The sequence below is a fragment of the Mustela putorius genome, unplaced genomic scaffold, assembly GCF_011764305.1.
Source record: "Mustela putorius furo isolate JIRA1106 unplaced genomic scaffold, ASM1176430v1.1 tig00003854_pilon_pilon_pilon, whole genome shotgun sequence".
In the NCBI taxonomy this organism is placed as follows: domain Eukaryota; kingdom Metazoa; phylum Chordata; class Mammalia; order Carnivora; family Mustelidae; genus Mustela; species Mustela putorius.
Genome location: NW_025422006.1, coordinates 3270938 through 3289617, shown reverse-complemented (window position 1 = coordinate 3289617; position 18680 = coordinate 3270938). Strand labels below are relative to the sequence as shown.

At 46.0% G+C, this 18680-nt stretch overlaps 1 protein-coding gene and 1 non-coding gene across 5 annotated transcripts in view; one reads left to right on the top strand and one right to left on the bottom strand.

Moving 5' to 3' along the window:
* Positions 1–18680, bottom strand: part of GLIS3 (GLIS family zinc finger 3) — a 436920-nt gene that overhangs the window by 252207 nt on the left and 166033 nt on the right. The window lies entirely within an intron of this gene.
* LOC123387548 lies at positions 5898–6004 on the top strand. Its single transcript, XR_006601991.1, has one exon. It is a non-coding gene; the product is annotated as a U6 spliceosomal RNA (small nuclear RNA).

Here is an 18680-nt window from a genome sequence, read left to right as displayed (position 1 = left end):
GAAAGATTTCTAACGCGCCATAGCATCTTAGGATATGTTTCTGCTCTGTGCATATCACAGTTGACATCTTGTCAAAACCCGGGGAAATAATTGCATCCCCGAGTAAGAGGATCACGCAAGCAGCAATTTCAATGTGGCACTGCTCATCAGCACCGATTTACTAACATCTTACTGTATACAGCCGTGCGTGGCAGGAGGGAAACAAAGACGTCCTCACCAAGGGTTAGGCATAAAAACACAATCTTATGCTTCTGATTCAAAAGAAGAAAGAACAAAGAAAAAGAGAATAACATAAGAATTGGGGTTTCTTCCTCTTAGAAATAAACTTTTAAAAAAATCTGAGTCCTAGTCTTCTCACCTCCATTTGAGACGGGTGGACGAGGCATAAGCCGGACTGCTTAGGTCTTGAGGGAGAAGAAAAACAACCTATCTTATGAGGTTATTAAGCGAACACCTCAGCAAGCCGCAGGCATGCTACTCATTTATTACACAAAACCGAAATCTTCTGACAGTCCGTAATTATGTGCTGAGAACTCTAATGAGTAGCTCTGCACCAGAAGGATTCACAAAACTTTGATCAGTGTCCCAAGAGACAGCGGGTCAAGATAAGCCTTGAAATCTGATTAACATCACCCATTCCCATCTAGCATTCGAAAAACAGTTTTCAAGCTCTCCATTCTTCAGCTGGATATTTTGAAAACAATTTTGTCAAACATCCTAGAGCAATTATAAAAAAAAAAATTATAAAATGTCACTTCTGGAACAGACTTAAGATAAAGTTTATATAATTTCCCATGTACAATTCTCCATACCTTTTTGATCCTAAGGCCATGATCATGAAACAGTTACACTGTAGGGCTCAATGCTCTATACTATATTAGATGGAAACTGGTTATCGTTTTTTATCTTGTCTTCTGCAAGTGAGCAAGATTTTAGAAAACCTGGGCTTGAAGTGGTGATGTGTTTATTTTTATTTTTATTTTTTTAAGTAGAATCCACAGTGAGTGTGGAGTGTGCAGGGCCCGAATCCACGACCCCAAGATCAAGGCCTGAGCTGAGCTCAAGAGCCCGAACTCCAAACCGACTGAGCCACTCAGATGCCCATGAAGTGGTGACATGTTTAAATTGGCCATCCTGGGACGCCTGGGGGGCTCAGTGGGTTAAAGCCTCTGCCTTCAGCTCAGGTCACGATCTCAGGGTCCTGGGATCGAGGCCCGCATCGGGCTCTCTGCTCAGCGGGGAGCCTGCTTCCTCCTCTCTCTCTGCCTGCCTCTCTGCCTACTTGTGATCTCTGTCTGTCAAATAAATAAACAAAATCTTAAAAAAAAATAAAACAGCCATCCTCACATCCTTTTCTCTCTTCCCTTTGGTTTTAAGACACATGAAGCAGGGAAAAGAAATGTGATTTAACTGAAGCTAAATCATCTGGAGAAGGAATGGAACCCATGCTGATGGTTTCATCAGTTTGGTTCAAATGAGAGGTGTGTATGTGTGTATGTGTGTGCATGCATGCACGCGTGTGGGCAAAATGAAAACACAGCTGCCCTCTGGTCCCTCTTAGTAGGGTTAGAGAAGGAAAGGCAAAAACAAAATGAAACAAACCAGATAGTACACGCCACCAGCCCAAATGCCTGCCTGCAAGGCAGACATCACTAATCAATACCCCCCTCTCTCCCACTGAGCCCCGCAGTCTGTGATCCTTACCACAGGCCTCTCTGCACCGGCTACCTGGCACATGGAATTGAGACGCTAAAGTGAAATCCAGTTTCCAGCTCTGAGTCTGTCCGATTACTAATGAACGTTTGAAACAGAAAAGACATCAGAGTTGCTCAACTCCCCTGTTTACAGGTAAAGAAGATGAGCAAAGGAGATGTTAATTGACTTTTCAAAAGCAAAACAGCCAATCCACAGGGATTTTTTAATTGAAATCTTCAGAATTTTAAAATACTCTTTCTTGGTATGATTTATGCCATTGAAGGCATGTACAGCAAGGTTCAAGAAGAAAGGGATTTCAGCAGGCTGTCAGGTCTGTTCTACAAACCAAGACAAACAAACAAACAAAAATCCACGGCAGGGAGTGTAAGGAGAGCTGGAAAATCGTTCTCAACCTGAAATGCACGCAAGGCAATCGGCCAAGCTTCCTATAGACCCTGTCTCCTGAATCATCTGCCTACATCAACACTGTCTGGTATCACTCGCTCCTTCAGGCCAGAAATAAAAGAGGATCCATGTAGAAATTACCTCTAGCGAAAGAAACGGCCTCTGCTGGATCGTTCTGGGCTCACAGCACTGACGCCCCAGTCCCATCTGAGAGCCCACCCCCCTTCAGGGGGTCGAGATGGAGCCACTCGGGGCTCAGAAGCTATTCCAAGTCTGAGGTCAGGTTTTTCAGAACAAAACACAACTTCTCCAGGCCCAGTTTAATGGTGATTATTCTGTGTTTTTGGCTGAGTGGCGTGAAACCCCCAGGAAGGCGCCCTCTGGGAGAGAGAAAATGACTACGGAGCCCTTCCAACCCCTGATCCATCCCGTTCCTTCTCCCTCTCTCTCTGACACGCGCGCGCACACACACGTGCTCACACACTCCCCCCCATTCCGAGAGGAGCCCCTGGAACCCCCTCCACCTCGGGGTTCCCGGAGCATGAAGCACTCTTGGGAGCCACGGAGGCGCGAGAAGAGGGAAGAGAGTGGCAAACGGCTCGCGCGGCGGAGCCCAAGCCTCCAGCAGGTTCTCCGTGGCGGAGGAGAAGCAGCCGCGGGGAAGGACTTCGCACGAGGAGACGAGGAGGAGCAGCTGGGGAGGAGGTGGAAGTGGGTGACAGAGACATGAAGCCAGAAACGGAGCTGTGAGGAAGAAGGGGGAAAAAAGGCTGAGCAGCCGAAAGCTGGTGGTTAAAATAACTCGTGGTAACAGAGTGTTCTTTGTTACCACACACTGCTCTTTGTTACCACACATTACAGCAAGTTATAAACAACAGAAGCATGCCGTACACTAAAGCTGCTTTTCAGGCTCCGGGCTGCGGTGACCTCACACACTCCCTGGCTTCCCCCTCGTGTAGACGGATGCTGTTCCCAGGACCCCAGGTCGGGGCGGTGGCCATTGATCTGGGCATCTCCCCCGACCCACGGGCGTCTGCTCTACTGTCTGGCATCGTGCTCCTTGCAGAGACGCCTTCTGCATTCACACGGATGCGGGTCAGAAAGATGCAGACAGGACGGGTCCCATCTGTGAGGAAAAGGGACCGTCGAGGTCTACAAGGCAGAGGGATGCAAAACTTTTCCGAGGGAATTAAAAAAGCCCAGAGAAAATGATCTCATTTGGGTCTATACATAAAATTAGACACTCAACAGCAACAAGAAAACAGCTTGCCTGGGAAGACAGTGGACAGACATCGCCCAGGCTTCGGTGCTAGGAATGGACGCCCCGAGGTGGCTTCTCCCGCCCCCTGCCCTGATCACCGTCTCTCCCGACTACCACCCTTCCCTCCCTCGTGTGGCCTCTCATCTACCAACCGCGGGGCGCAGGGCACACCGAGGAACCTTCTGGTGGGAGGAGACAGTGCGCCCAGCCCCACGTCTTCCCACGACGCCATGCGACAGCCAATGGAGCCCATCGGGTCACCTCGGCCCCCCCGAGGCCTCCCGTCTGCCCTGGCCACGCCATTCATCTCTGCCCTCGGGAGCCGACACGGACACGCTCGCTGGCCGAGCTCTCTGGCGGCCTGCACTCCCCTTGACCTCTCAGTCAGGGTGGTCAGACGCTAAGGGGCACTTCGTGCTTACTCAGACTCCCCCTGCTGTGCGGCTCTAGCCCCCACCATCAATCGCTTTTCCTCTATCACTGAGGGCTTTTTAAAGACCCACTGTAGCAGAGCTGATGGTGTCCCAGGGTTGCTTTTTCTCCTTGTTTCTTCCTCTGCATCCTGAGAATGCTCGGTTTCTCACTAGACTGCGGGCAAAGACTACGTCTAACTCATCTTCACGTGCCCCTTAGCAGGAGATCCCAGATCCCGAGCTGGGCCTGTGCCCGATCCGTTTCTGTTACCCTCAGAGCCCGTCGCTTGTTCTTCTGTGAGATCTCCCAGACCTGTTTTCTCATCATTCCCACTGCTGCCTTCTCATTTCATCCTGGCCCAGGCTCTGCCCAAGTTATGACCTCACTAACCCCACACTTCTACCTCCTCCCCGTCCGCTCCACGCCTCAGAGGACCGCCAAAATTATCCTTCTGGAAGACAGTTAGGCCTCATCTGCCTACCATGACCTTACTCTTTGAACTGCTTGCCTTCGCCCTTAGTGGGATGGTGTCCAAATTGAGCAGGATGAGAAATTCGGTGCCCCTGATAATTTGGCCTCAACCTCCAGACATATCTGCCATTGTCCATGTCCTACACCCTAGCTCTGCTGACCAACATACATTTTCAAGCTTCTCTTTCTCTGAGTATGTGGTTCTGCGGGCCAAGGATTCACTTGCCTCTCCTTCAGCCTAGTGAAACCCACACCCCCAAGGGCCAACTGGAAGATCAGGGTCTCCGTGAAGCAGCGCCAGCACCTCTCTAGGGCGTGAGTCATGACTCCCTCCCTGAGTTATGAGACCACTCAGCCCGTGTCTCCGTCCTATCACTGAACATGTTACAGCCCAGGTCCTACCTGTAGGCGCCCCACACTGTGAACGCTCAGAGACCAGAGTCCTGGTCTTGGTATTCCCAGGACTTAACACAGCACCCGGCACGTTCGTGGAATGTTCACTGCACTGAGTGGAAGGCAACGAAATTTCAAAAGAACCGATCAGCCACAAATCTTTCACAATTAATCACACAAGGGAAAATGTGAAAAGTGGGTGTCTCTGGAGAGAAAAAGTGATGGAATTGGTCAAGAGACAGACCTACTTTCCACCGCTGTTCCTTTTAATGAGCTTGAGGTGTTTTACCACCTACAAGCACTATTTTTTAACACAGTCCGAGGAGGTACCTGGCACTATGCACAGTGGGGCTTTTAGGCATCACGGAAACAACTTCACTAACCAAAGAAATCCATGAACCTGGGATAACTTCTGTGTAGATTATCCTATTTACCCTCAGCTCCCACAGAGCCGTGCTGTTCTGCCGTTGTTACGCGCTGTACAGCCTGCGAACAGCGTGATTTATGGACATGTCCTCCCTGCTGGGTCGTGAGCCCCGAGAAGGCAGCGACTCTCCACTGCTCACCTTCACGGCCTCTACAAGCTTCCAGTGTAGTGCTCTGTGCGCACGTGCCTGTCACTTGTAACTGTTTAATAGAATTGGACTGACCATGAAAATATGGCAAAGTTTCAAATTAAAAAAAAAAGTGATAATTATACTAGTTTGCTGCTAATAATTCAGTTACGTGGAGGTAAGGAAAAGGAAAGCTAAAATATCGCTAAGAGATAACAGTGAAAATATGAGGTTTCTTATGGTCAGACTGAGTATAGAGCTAGAACAGCCGTAAAAACATAACGTACTTTGATATTTTGCCATTCCTAATTTAGGTGGTAGATTCACATATATTATTCCTTCTGTACTTATCTTGGCAAAACGAGCACTGTGCTTTCACGTGAGAGCCCTGAATACACACGCGGAGCCCCCACTCTGCGGAACCACTGTCGGCAGAAGATGAGAAAACGTTCTGAGATCAAAGGAGAAAAAGGAAAAATGGATTCTGAGATGATATCCTTATAGACAAAATAGGACGACCATCAGCAATTTCCAGGCAGATTTAAAACCTCACTCCCCTGGTGGAAACACTCCAGCCAGATGCTGTGGTGCCGGGAAGCAGTTTGCGAGCCCCCTGCCGTGGAGGAGAACAGAGCGCAGGATGTGGACTCTGGCCTCAGAAGCTGAGCAGACAGCTCTCCTGACCGTCACATTCACAGAAAACAGTGCTCGCTTCGGCAGCACGCACACTGAAACTGGAACGGTGCAGAGAAGGTTAGTGTGGTCCTCATGCAAGGGTGACACATAAAAGTTAGAAAACAATAGGAAATTAAAAAAAAAAACACACAACAACACAGGATTCGTACATATGAGATGGATATTCACTGAGCACCAAATACAGAAATACGCGGTATCCACGTGTCTACGTAACACGACAGATACGGGTCCTAAGGGCCCCCAATCTTGTCATACACTCTAAGCCTCACCATTTCCTCCAGGAAGTCCTCCCCTCTCCTCCTCCCTCTCCGACACACACACACACACACACTCTGGCTTCATCCAGCCCTGCTTGTCCCATGTCACCACCGTCCGCTTCGCATCATGGTTCGTGGGCGTGTCGTCAGCCCGGCGGACTTTTCATCACTTGCACAGAGACTCCACAGCTCAGTCACTCACCAGTAAACTCTACTAGTTCATGACCCACGGAACGCAGCTCACTGGCAAGACAATGTCTGATCTCACAGCCTGGCAGATCTGGATGTGTCCTCTCTCCCCACAGGCCCTATGAGAATTCTGTTTCTTGAAGGGAGTAAGAAGAACGCATATGGGACAGAGAAAATCATAAAAGCAAAGTTAGGGGCGTACAGATAAGTCCCTCCTCTCGGGCCACTAACGGACGTGCTTCCTTTAGGAAGCAAATATTGGGTTTTATTTTCTTTTGTAGTCACATTGCTTAGCCCAATTATTCACACAAAACATAAGATTCATAAATAGTTGGTGATTCAGTTAGTTAACTAGAGGGGAGAGAGAGGTAAGAAAAAGAAATGTTCTCAATTAGTGCTCACTGAAATGAGAAATAAGTGAGTCAACAGACGAAAAGTACAATTCTCCCTTACTTTGCCTATCCTAAGTGTGTCCTAAGTAATTTAATAAGGTGTCTGTCCCTTACCCCAAACTGGAAAGGGTATTAAAAGTTCACAGCAAAGGAAACCATCAACAAAACAAAAAGACAATCTACCGAATGGGAGAAGATATTTGCGAATGACATATCCAATAAGGGGTTAATATCAAAACTATATAAAGAACTTATACAACTCAATTACCCCCAACCCCCCCCAAATAATCCAATTTAAAAATAGGCAGAGGACATAAACAGACATGTTTGTGATGGCTCTGCAAAGGAGCCATCCAGATGGCCAACAGACACACAAAAAGATGCTTAATATCATCAATTATCAATTATGGTGTGTGTGCACATGTAACAGAATATTACTCAGCCATCAAAAAGAATGAAATCCTGCCATTTGCAATGACAGGGATGGAGCTACGGTGTATAATGCTGAGGGAAATAAATCAGTGAAAGACGAATACCATATGATTTCACTCTTATGTGGAATTTAAGAAACAAAACAAATGAACAAAGAAAAACAGAGACAAACAAAACATGGACTTAACTACAGAGAACCACCTGGAGGTCACCAGCGAGGAGTGGTGGTAGCGATGGTGAATTCATTTTGAATTTGAACTGAATCTGTAAATATTTACTGAGACCGACTATATATAGGGTGTGTTTCCGATGCAGAGAGGACAGAGATCGATAGGAGCTGTTCTTTCCCTCAAGTATCTTACGATCTAGCATCACCTTCCTTGAAAATTGCGGTGCCTTTTACTATGATGCAAAAACAAAAACCCTCAAAAAAAAAAAAACACCCCACAATGAAATTTCACAATATTTATAAAGTCGTATGTTGTTTAAGCCAAGGCCAAAAGAAATACACTAGGGTTCCTTTTCAAAAAGTATGAGTATTCCAACGCCGAATCCCAGACAGCAGCCGCCGATCTAAAGGGCCTCACCCCAAAAGGCCTGTCTTCAGTCCTCAGAAGGAAAATGCAATAGGCAAGTCTTCAGAGTTACCCGTGCCTTGACTGTGACAAAAACATCTATCTCCGTATGTCCATGTTTAAAAAAAATGCTGGTGGGAAGGCTTATCCCCCACAACTTCCTTTAAACAAAATGTAAATGTTTGCTTTACTTTCATTTTTATGGACTGCTCCCAAAGATTTTGGTCTGGGCTAGTTTTTCATGTCTCTTAATAACCTGAATATTCATGTCTCTCACAACTGCAGTGTGATAGTTAAAACGTGGTTCTGGGGGGATACGTCACTCTATTATATAAAGGGGACAGATATCACCTACATAACAGCTCAGTTTAATGTATTTATCTCAAAATTAAAAACGAAAGTGCCTGAAAAGTCTAATCTTGAATAGCATATATTTTTCCCCACACAAAATTTTAAGAGGGGGGGCGCCTGGGTGGCTCAGTGGGTTAAGCCACTGCCTTCGGCTCAGGTCATGATCTCAGGGTCCTGGGATCGAGCCCCGCATCGGGCTCTCTGCTCAGCGGGGAGCCTGCTTCCCCCTCTCTCTCTCTGCCTGCCCCTCTGCCTACTTGTGATCTGTCTGTCAAATAAATAAATAAAATCTTTAAAAAAAAAATTTTAAGAGGGAACAAACATATGTACACCTGTGTGCCGGTGTCTATCTGTATATTCAAGATAATACAAAACTATGTACTCACATACATAGCTTTAAGAATTCAAGCAACACATGACTAAAGGGAAATGGAAAACAGATCACTATTTCAAAATTGCAGGGGAATTACTGAAGAAGAACATTGCCGAAATAAAAAAATGTTAAAAATGCAAACTTAAATGTCAGGTGTCTTCACTAATAAGGTAGTGAAGAGGGAAGAAGTCACACCTCCTTGTGATCAAAAAGAAGAGCACTTCTTCTTAGTCAGACGAAGGGACACGTCCCCTTATGCATCATGTTCTTGGGCTTAAGGGGTGTTCGGTCCAAGAACGCTGTTCTGCATTTGGTCTCGTGTGTCCTGTGTCAGTGAGAGCTGTCCTGTCTGGGCTCCCAGGGGCCAAAGGATACATCCTTCCCATTCCCACCCCATCGTGGTCAGTGTGCTTCTTCCAGAAACACCTACGGGGCCAAGCTGTGGTACAGATGATCTGCACTGCCTCCTCCCTACAATACAGAAGTCCAGCACCCTCACCCTCTTCTAGAAAATACTACATTTCTGATTGCTGGTTTCTTGCCTACAACCCCTACCAGACCCAAAACTGTGGTCCTGGCTTACGCAATATCTGCGTTGAAGAAACCCCCTCACATTCATTCATACTGAGGATTACAAGGACTCACACTCAATGGAAACAAAGAAAACAAGACTTTATTACAGCTCCTGTGGTGTGTCCCAAAGAATTCGTATTTCAGCCTTCTTTGGGACTTAAAAAAAACAAAATTCGGTGCACTTGAGTGAGGAGACGGAAGAGCAGAGGAAAAGGAGACAGCTTCCAAGTCCACCGAAGCCACAGGGCCATCCGGTCTGACACCCCTGGGCACCTGGCACCTGGCCTAAGACATGGACCTCAGGCAGGAGGCACTCAGAATGGTTTCAAGGCCAAGGATGCTGGAGTCAGGCACGTTCAGGCTCAGACTACGGCTCAGTCACGTGACGGCTTGCCCTAGCCGCAGTGTCCCTCAGCTTCCTCCTCTGCAGGATCGGGCAGCACCTCCCCGGCAAGGCCCCGGAAGCGGTGGGCATGACAGCTGCCCTCACACCGCTCAGCCGGGGTTCCGGCCGGATCTGCTGGGGCTGGGACCGCCACTGCTACTCCTGCGGCAAGTGAGAGCCACCGGGCTGTACTTTCTGCCAAGAGAAGGTTCACGCACAGCACAGTAGGTCTAACTGCTGGCTCTGGAGGCTGACTTCAACTCTCAACCTGGCCATTTTCTGACGCAGCTAAGTTCCTCGGACAGTGTATTTAACCTCTCTGCGCCTCAGCTCCCAGTCATGAAAAGGGGATGATAGTATCTATGGAGTTACAGGGCGTGAAGGGAATATGCGTGAATTGTTTGCAAGAATTGCATGCAGTAAGCGTTTTTTCTACTTAGAGTGTCTAAAATTAAAAAAAAAAAATGTATTATTAATGGTAAGAGGCATACAGACAACTTCCTAAAAGATAGGCATTAGGTTAAGCTACACATACCCACTTCCCACATATGTACATATGTACGTATGTATATTTAATTATCCTGATTTACAGGTGACAAAACTGAGCCATGGAGTATGTGAGCAAGGTGCTGAGTGGCAGAATCACGATTTAAACCCAGGCAGTGTGGTTCCAGAGCCCATGCACTTAATCACTAGGCTGTGCTGCCGAAGAAAGTGTTAAAACAATGAATAAAGGTTTCTGCTGGAAAAATACAGAAAAGAGTCAATGACCTTGACCCTCCTGTTTTCAATGAGCAGGGACAGTTCTTGCAAAGTGCGCACAAAGGCATGTGGAGGGCAGGCGAGGGCCGACTCAGTGTTCCCTCTGCAGGCCAGGCAGGGGTTTTCCAGGCCCAGTTGGAATACAGGAGCGGCCTAAAGATACAAAAAAGAACTCAGGGTTTTGGCCCTAAATCCAAAGTCACTTCGTTTACAGCAAGTTTTAAATGGACAAAGAACAAATGCTTATCGTGGGCTTGCCTTTCTGTGGTACCAAGAGGGACGGTAAATAATCAGGATATTGGTCTTGAGGAAGCTTACAGGAGGCCAAGGTAACTTCTACTTCCCTCTGAACCCAGTGGTGAGGCTGACCCCTCCACCTACAACTCCTCTGGACTGCAGCGGGTGTAGTGGCTTTGGTAATGCTCAACAGCCTGCAGCTGAACTTTAGGCCACTTGAGGTCAAAGACATATTCATTGGTCACAACACGATGAGTTGACCAGAGGCCTTATCAATTCATCAATATCCCTAAGGCCTTACCTCATAAAAATGCCATTCCAAAAACCTAGCAATTTTAGGTCAACTGTGTGTTGAATCAGTGTTTTGCTATTGACTAATTCTTGGGAGTGATTCATTGCTTTTCTCATCCTGTTTGAGTTGAATTTCCTGTCAGTGTCTCAACTTTTGGTCCTTCTAGGTCACCTTTTCAAGGGATGCCCCCTAATAAAAGACTTTAAGCAATGTAAAATCTCAACCCAAATCACCAGAAAATGGACAGAAAAAGATGGGGAAGAAACACAGAGAAGCTGAGGAACAAGGGAGAAAATCAAAATGAGTCACTGGGTTCCTAAAAAGATGAACATTTTTCATCTACCAGATTAGCAAATACTGTGTTCTTGAGGTATGGAAGCAAGTGGCACTCCCACAGATGTCAGTGAGAGTGCAGACAAGTGCCCATGGAGGTGAACTCGGCCAGTATTTGTCCAAGTTTAAATGCACACAACCTCTAGACAAGCTATTCCCTGGACACAAACCTTATAACTGGTGCTATCTCCTGACACCAAAAAGACACCCAAACTGTGGGTACTTCTAACTTTCAGGAGAGATATTCAGAAGAGGGTTTCATGATAACCACGGGACATACAAATTACACACAGTGTAACCTTACTTAATTAACCAGTTATGGTATAACAAAGATGATGTCCAAGTACATAGAGATCATACTTGCTGCTATCCCTTTGGTGACTAGACTGGGGGCGTTGCTGAGGTGGCTGCCGTGTTTTACAGAATCCAAGAGTAAGTCTTACTGGATCACAGGACAAGCCACACTGTAAGAGGAAAGGTCTGGGTTTGAGGAAGGGGTTACGGCCTAATCTCTCTTCTGCCTCGTAATCTATCCTCTTGAGTAAGACACTTCCCTCCTCTGATTTCTTCATCCACGAGTGACAAACATGAACTAGCTGTAAATTTGCTTCACTTTTAATGATCCCTTTAAACTGCAGCGAAACAGAGCTGAATCTTCATCCGCCCACACAGAAGAGAAAAGGAACTCATGCTTAAGATACAGGTTTTTATGGACTGGCCATTACCGTTGATCCTTGAGCAACCTGGGAGTTAGAGGCGCCAGCCCCACATGGTTGAACATCCATCTCTCATTTCTGACTCTCCTACAACTTTACCAATAGCCTACTGTTATTCCGAAGCCCTATCAATAACATAATACCGATTGTATCAATATTGTACTTATGTTAATATTGTATTTATTATTTATTCTTACAATAAGGTGAGCTCGGGAAAGGAAATGGTGTTGAGAAGATCATTAGAGAAAACACATTCGCGGTGCTGGACTCTCAACTGGGCACACTGATGGAGCCGTCCAGTTCAAACCCACGTTGTTCGAGGGCCCAGTGGACTTCTCTTGACCCTGCCAACAACCTCGTAAGATACATATTATTATCTTACTTTTTATAGGTTAGGAAACTGAAGCTCAGAAGAGTTAAGTCCTTTTCCAGATTCCAGAGCCAGCAAGAGATAGGGCAAGGGATCAAAACCATCTGGATTTTACCCCAAATCTGGGTCCTTTACCCTTTTCTGTATTTTCTATACACCTGATAACCCAAACTTAAAAAAAAAAAAGTCCTCATTGCTGATTTTTGTCAAACCAATGCAGCATCTGAATGCAAACCAAAAAGAGAAATATATTTATAAGGGAAAATAGGGAAAAAGAGTAAAGATAAGTTTGTTCACCAAAGTATTAAATAGACAATTAAAAATAAAAGCTTCTCTGAATCACCATAAATGACTTAAAATCTACGTTTCTACCTAGTGCTAAAATAACCAGATGACTTGTCGTTAATTGACTCTATTTAGACTAAGGTAAATACGGGTGTTTGGTTCGTTTTTGCCCACCGGTTGTGTTACAAAGACATAGACTGAATCACTCCTACACCTAGTCCAGGAATAGTTCCAACTCAAAGGTCATTTGTATTGTTAACTCATACCAAAAACAAAAATCGCACATTCCTCCTATGAATAACTCCAGAACTCTAAGTCCTTTTCTTTAATTTGGTCACCATTTATAATTTTTAAAAAGCACGGTTAGGGGGCATGGGGCGGGGCGAGGGCCCTTAGTTAACATACTTAAATCCATCTAGTGGCTGAAGGACTAAATCAAAAACTAAAGATGAACATAAAACCTGAAACTATAATTCCCCTGGAAGATAACTTACATAAGCTTCCTGACACAGGTCTTGCAGATAATTTTTTTTTTTTCAGTCTGACATCAAAAGCAAAAGCAACAGAACCAAAAATAAACAAGCAGACTGTACCAAACTAGAGAGGGGTGGGGGGGGGGGAGAGAGAAGAAGCTTTTACACAACAAAGGAAACCATCAATAAGATAAAAAAAAAAAAGCAACCTACTGAATGGGAGAAGACATCTGAAAATGATCCATCCAATAAGGAGTTAATATCCAAAATATACAAGGAATGCACACAACTCAACAGCAGAAAAAGCTCCACAACAATCCAATTAAACAATGGGCAGAAGATCTGAATAGATGTTTCTCCAAAGAAGACACACGAATGGCCAACAGGCACATGACAAGATGCTCAACATCAGTCATCATCAGGGAAATGCAGTCAAAACCACAGTGACATGTGACCGCACACCTGTCAGAAGGGCTAGAATCAAAAGGACAAGAAATACCAAATCTTGGTGAGGATGTGGAGAAAAGGAAATCCTTGTGCACTGTTGCCAAGAGTGTAGAGTCTGCATCCACTGTGGAGAACAGTATAGAAGTTTCACAAAAAATTAAAAACAGAATTACCGGATAATCCAGTAATTCTGCTTCTGGGTATTTGCCTGAAGAAAATGAAAACCCTAACTCAAAAAAAAATACATGAGCTCCCATGTTCATTGCAGCATTATTTATAATAACCAAGACATGGACACAACCTAAATGCCCATCAGTGGATAAAAGGATAAGAAATACACACGTGTATACACACGCACACACACGCATGCGTTGAATATTAGCCATAAAAGAAGTATGAAAAATTCCCATTTACAACGACATGGATGGACCTTGAGGGCATTACACTGAGTGAAGTAAGTCAGACAGAGAAAGACAAATCCTATATGATCTCTCTCATGTGTACAATCTTTAAAAACAGAAAGAACAACAACGAAACAAGTTCTTGGGCTCCTGGATACAGAGAATAGACTTGTGACAGCCAGTGGCTAGAGGTGGGGTGGAAAAAATGGGTGAAGGCGCTTAAAAAGTTTAAAAAAAGAAAAAGGAAAATATTGCCTAGATATTATAAATTGGCCAAAGTTGAGGGGGAAAATGCCTGCTGCAGGCTGTAGAAATTTCAAGCATTACTCAGGTGGGAGAAATCCATTGTTCATAGAGTCTGTATTAAGTGCTAGGGGCTTTACACATATTATCTCTTTTAGATCTCACAGGACCATCTTCATTTTATACATGAATATAATGAGTCATCCTGCCAGCACGTGGCATAACTGAGATTTCTACCCAAGTGTATGTCGATACAAAGGCCACTTGTCCCTGTAGGAATAACACAGAGGTTAAACTGCAGCCACTAGGAAAAGCAGAGGGTAGATACTGAGACACGATGCCCAACTTAGCATAAATGTGTTTTGTACTGAATTACCCAAGGATGAATTCTGACCTCCCCCATCCCAGTCCTCTCTCGCATGCTTCCACAGGTTTAAGAACAGTATTGCTTTTAAAATCTTCAAAGGAGGGGCGCCGGGGTGGCTCCGTGGGTTAAGCCGCTGCCTTCGGCTCAGGTCATGATCTCGGGGTCCTGGGATCGAGTCCCGCATCGGGCTCTCTGCTCCGCGGGGAGCCTGCTTCCTCCTCTCTCTCTCTCTCTGCCTGCCTCTCTGTCTACTGTGATCTCTCTCTGTCAAATAAACAAATAAAACCTTTAAAAAAAATAAAAAATAAAAAAAATAAAATCTTCAGAGGAAAAAAATGATAAAATAAGATCTTCAAAGAAAAGGGAAAAGAGGGAAGCAGGGAGGAGGGAAGGTGCGTGCGGAGGGGCAGGGAGGAAGCTCTCGCAGAGGAGAAAGGAACCGGTCCGCAGCGGCTGTGTTCTGTATGACCCCACCTCGACGGCCCTGTCCAAAAGGCAAAACTACTGAGACGAGAGCATGAGTACTTGCCAGCGGTTTGGAGGAGGGAGGCATGAAGGCGGCACAGGCTGCTTCGAGCAGGGAAACGACCTTGGATGACTATAGGGCGCCCTGTACGCTCGGAAACATGGCATTATACGTGTGTCCAAATCCACAGCGTGCCCAGCACCAGGAGGGGACGCTAATGCACACTATGAATTTAGGGGATTACGATGTGTCTGCGTAGGCTCACCTCTTCTCACAAACGCACTATGCCCGGTGCTGGGTGTTGATCGGGCGGCAGATTGTGTGTGTGGAGAGCTGCGGTCTTGTAAGAACTCTTTGTACTTTGCATTCCATTTTTCTGTGGACCTAAATTTGCTCTAAAGAAATAAAATCTGTTTTTTACAGTAATTATGAACTCGACAAAAAACAAAACTTGCTCAGACAAGGGCACTCCCAGTTCACTCTATAACTCAGCCAGGGTCACGTCCAGGTTTTGTGGGGCCTGAAGCTTACACAGTTGGGGTGGGAGGAAGGTGAGAAGGGGCTCTTAAGAAAAGAAAAACCCAAACCAGAAAAAAACCTGATTAAATGTCAGAGCAGTTCTAGCACTTTTGTAAAAAGTAAAAATAAATAGATGATCAAAATCACAGAGTCGGGTCTGTACTCTGTGGCTGCTGGCAGAGGGACTAGTCCCTCCCCAGTGTAGGACTTAGCAGAGCCGCGATCGGCCCTCTCCACAAGGCCAGGGCTGCAGGGGGAGGCTGAGATGCAGTGATGACAAGGCAGGTTATAAACTGACCAAGGATCCAAGACAAAGGGTGGCGTCAGCTAGAAAGAAGTCACTCATCGCTCCATGGAGGGAGTTTTGTTTGCAGAAATCTTTCTTCCCAGAGGGACCCACGGGTCTGCAGAAGAGCTCATCTCCAATGTGCTGGGGCAGCAGCATCGCTCTTACAATTTCCTGCCATTGAGAGCCACTAGGGACCAGGGCTCCCCCTACTATAAATTAAGAGACAAAATGGGGGGAGCCTCGGTGGCTCAGTCAGTTAAGCGTCCAACTTTTGATCTCAGCTCAGGTCTTGGTCTCAGGGTCGTGAGCTCAAGCAGTGCAGGGCTTCATACTGGGTGTCAAGCCTACTTAAAAACAGAGAGAAAGAGAGAAGGAAAAGAGTCTTCTCGGGTTAAGAGTGAAAAGGCATGAATGAGCCTCTGCTTGCATCAAGACTTCTAAAACCAACAGGACGTCAACCTTGTAAGAAGAATGGGCCTACATGAAATTCTGGGCTTTGGGGCTCAGCTGACAGGAGAAGTGTGGGCTCACATGAGGCTTCCGTTACTTGCTCTTGGAGGTCCCCTGGACGCCCTTCGGTGAGAAGGCAGGTAGGTGCAGGAAGGTGGCTTCTCCCAGGACCACCTCCACCTCCTTCTTCTTCTCATACTTACGATGGAAAACTTCAGAAATTAGTGCATAACCCAAAGCAAGATTAACGGACTCTACCAGCATCACACACTGAGCAAATATTTTTCCAGGATAAAATATTTTGGAAGAGAAACAACCACGGATGTGTGATATCCTGTTGTACCGTGTGAAGCATTTTGCTCAATTTTAATGATACTCTCTTCATTCTATCCTGACTGTGATCAACATGGATAGTTTATTGGGATCATGTCCTAAGAACCCAGTGGTGATGGATTTGCATCAGCCCCCGAAGTAGCAAGAAGGCCCATCACTCAGTTAAGGTGCAAGCGTGCGTGCGCGCATACACACACACACACACACACACACACACACAAATAAAATTCTGAAAAATTAAATTTCCGTATATTTGTGGGTCATTTCTGGGCTCTATTCTGTTCCACTGATCTACCTGGATGTTTGCTATATTATTCTTACAATTTCATGCATATAAGAAAAAGTTCGTAACTTTTCAAAACAGGGTCTCAGTATCACACTGAGAAGCGCACACATTCTACTACACAGCAGGGCACGGGATGATTAAAGAAGGAAGAGCCCGTGCGGTGGAGAGATATGAAAACAAAAACAAATTTTGGTCTCTCAGAATTTGATTTCTCCCTGAAGCTAAGGAAGCAGGATCCATTTTCAAGACTTTGTAACACTTTCTTACTTAAATGCTAATTCCTTCTTGCAATTTTGAGTAATGACTGCCTTTTAAAAAGCCTGCAGCCCCACACAGAGCCATGCCATTCACTGACCTTGGAATACTCCTAATGAGATGTCCCTCTGTGATGCAAGAATTACTAATGGGGGATGGGAATAATGAATGAGGGCGGCGGAAGATGAATGATATACCAGGGACACCGTTAACATTTTCCGTGAGCAAGATCGATATGCCGTGTAACAGAAACATAATAAATCGCTTCATCAACTAACCCTCACCCCTGAAGAAAGGAACTCATAGGTTTGGCAGCAGAAGCCAGTAAACAAATTACGCCGAGAGATTAATTGGATGTGAACTCAGGTCTCTGCAGCATTTCTCTCGTCCAACTGTATGTAGTAGAACTTTGCCTTAAAACTATCAGGATGGTTCTAGACTTCATCTAATTTCTAACCTCCTGAAATATTCTGTCCTATCCCTTGCTGCAACATCATACTTCTTCACCTTTTTACTTTTTCTTTATAGTAAGAGACAATGATAAGAGTCGAGACATAAAATTATAGGGATCTTAATTCAAGTACAGAGAGTGATTCAATTTCCCTTCGAAGCTTACTCACTCGTCTTTCCAAGTTCCTGCTCGCGGACTGCCGAGAGACGGGACACGACCGCGCGTGCTGAGCACAAAGCGAGGGATGTCTCTGTCCGGGGCAGAGTGTGATAATCCCCGAGCTCCCGTGAGATGGGCTCAGATACACAGTCCGGGTTGTCGGACCCCTGACGCATGACAGACCAGGATGTGTTCCCGGGAGACATCTGCTCTACCCTGCTCCGGCCCACAGGCTGAGAGAGAGCTGAGGCCAGACTGATGAACATTCCAGAAACCTTAGGAATGAGGACTGAACTCAGCACCTTCTCATCTAGGCTGTGATCTCAGGGTCTCTCTAGTATAAAACTGGACCAGTATAAACCCCTCCTTACTGGTCCATGGTCTTGCTCCCACCATGCTTCCTAAATCCATTCTCCACATAGCAAAAAAAGTGAGCATTTAAAACACAGGTGTGGTCAGCTCCTTCTCCTCTTAACATAATCCCAAGGCTCCCTAGTGCTTTGAGATCAAGTGCAGAATCCTGCAGCAGGGCTCACTGTCCTCAGGATGCCAAGAAGGCAAAGCAGCAGCTGTAGCGCTGCTATCCCCTGCTGGAGGCAGGCACGGGGCAGTAGGGGTGGAGTTGGGGGGTGGTCTGTATTTGTTCCTTTGACTGCTGGAACAAGGTCCTACAAACTGTGTGGCTTAAAATGAAAGAAATTCAGTATCCTACAGTTCTGGAGGCTGAAAGTCTGAAATCAAGATGTGGGCAGGCTGGGTTCCTTCCAGGACCTGCAAGGGGGGGTCAGTTTTGTGCTCTGTCTGGGCTCCTGGCGGTTCACTGGCACTCCACTCTCTGCCTCGGACTCCACACAGCCTTCTCCCTGTCTCTTCACCTCTTCTTCTTCGTGCACGTCTGCCTTTGTGTCTAACTTTTCCCTTTTCATAAGGATCCCAGTCACACTGGGTTAGGGCCCACCCTGATGACCTCATTTTAACCTGATGACCTCTAGGAAGACCCCATTTCCAAACGAGACGATGTTCTGAGCACTGGGGATGATGACAGAGGCCTATCGTTTTGGGGGGACACGATTCAAGCCGTAACAGAGCCCTACTCTGAGAGGAGGCCTGTCTTTCTGTGCCCCTTCCAG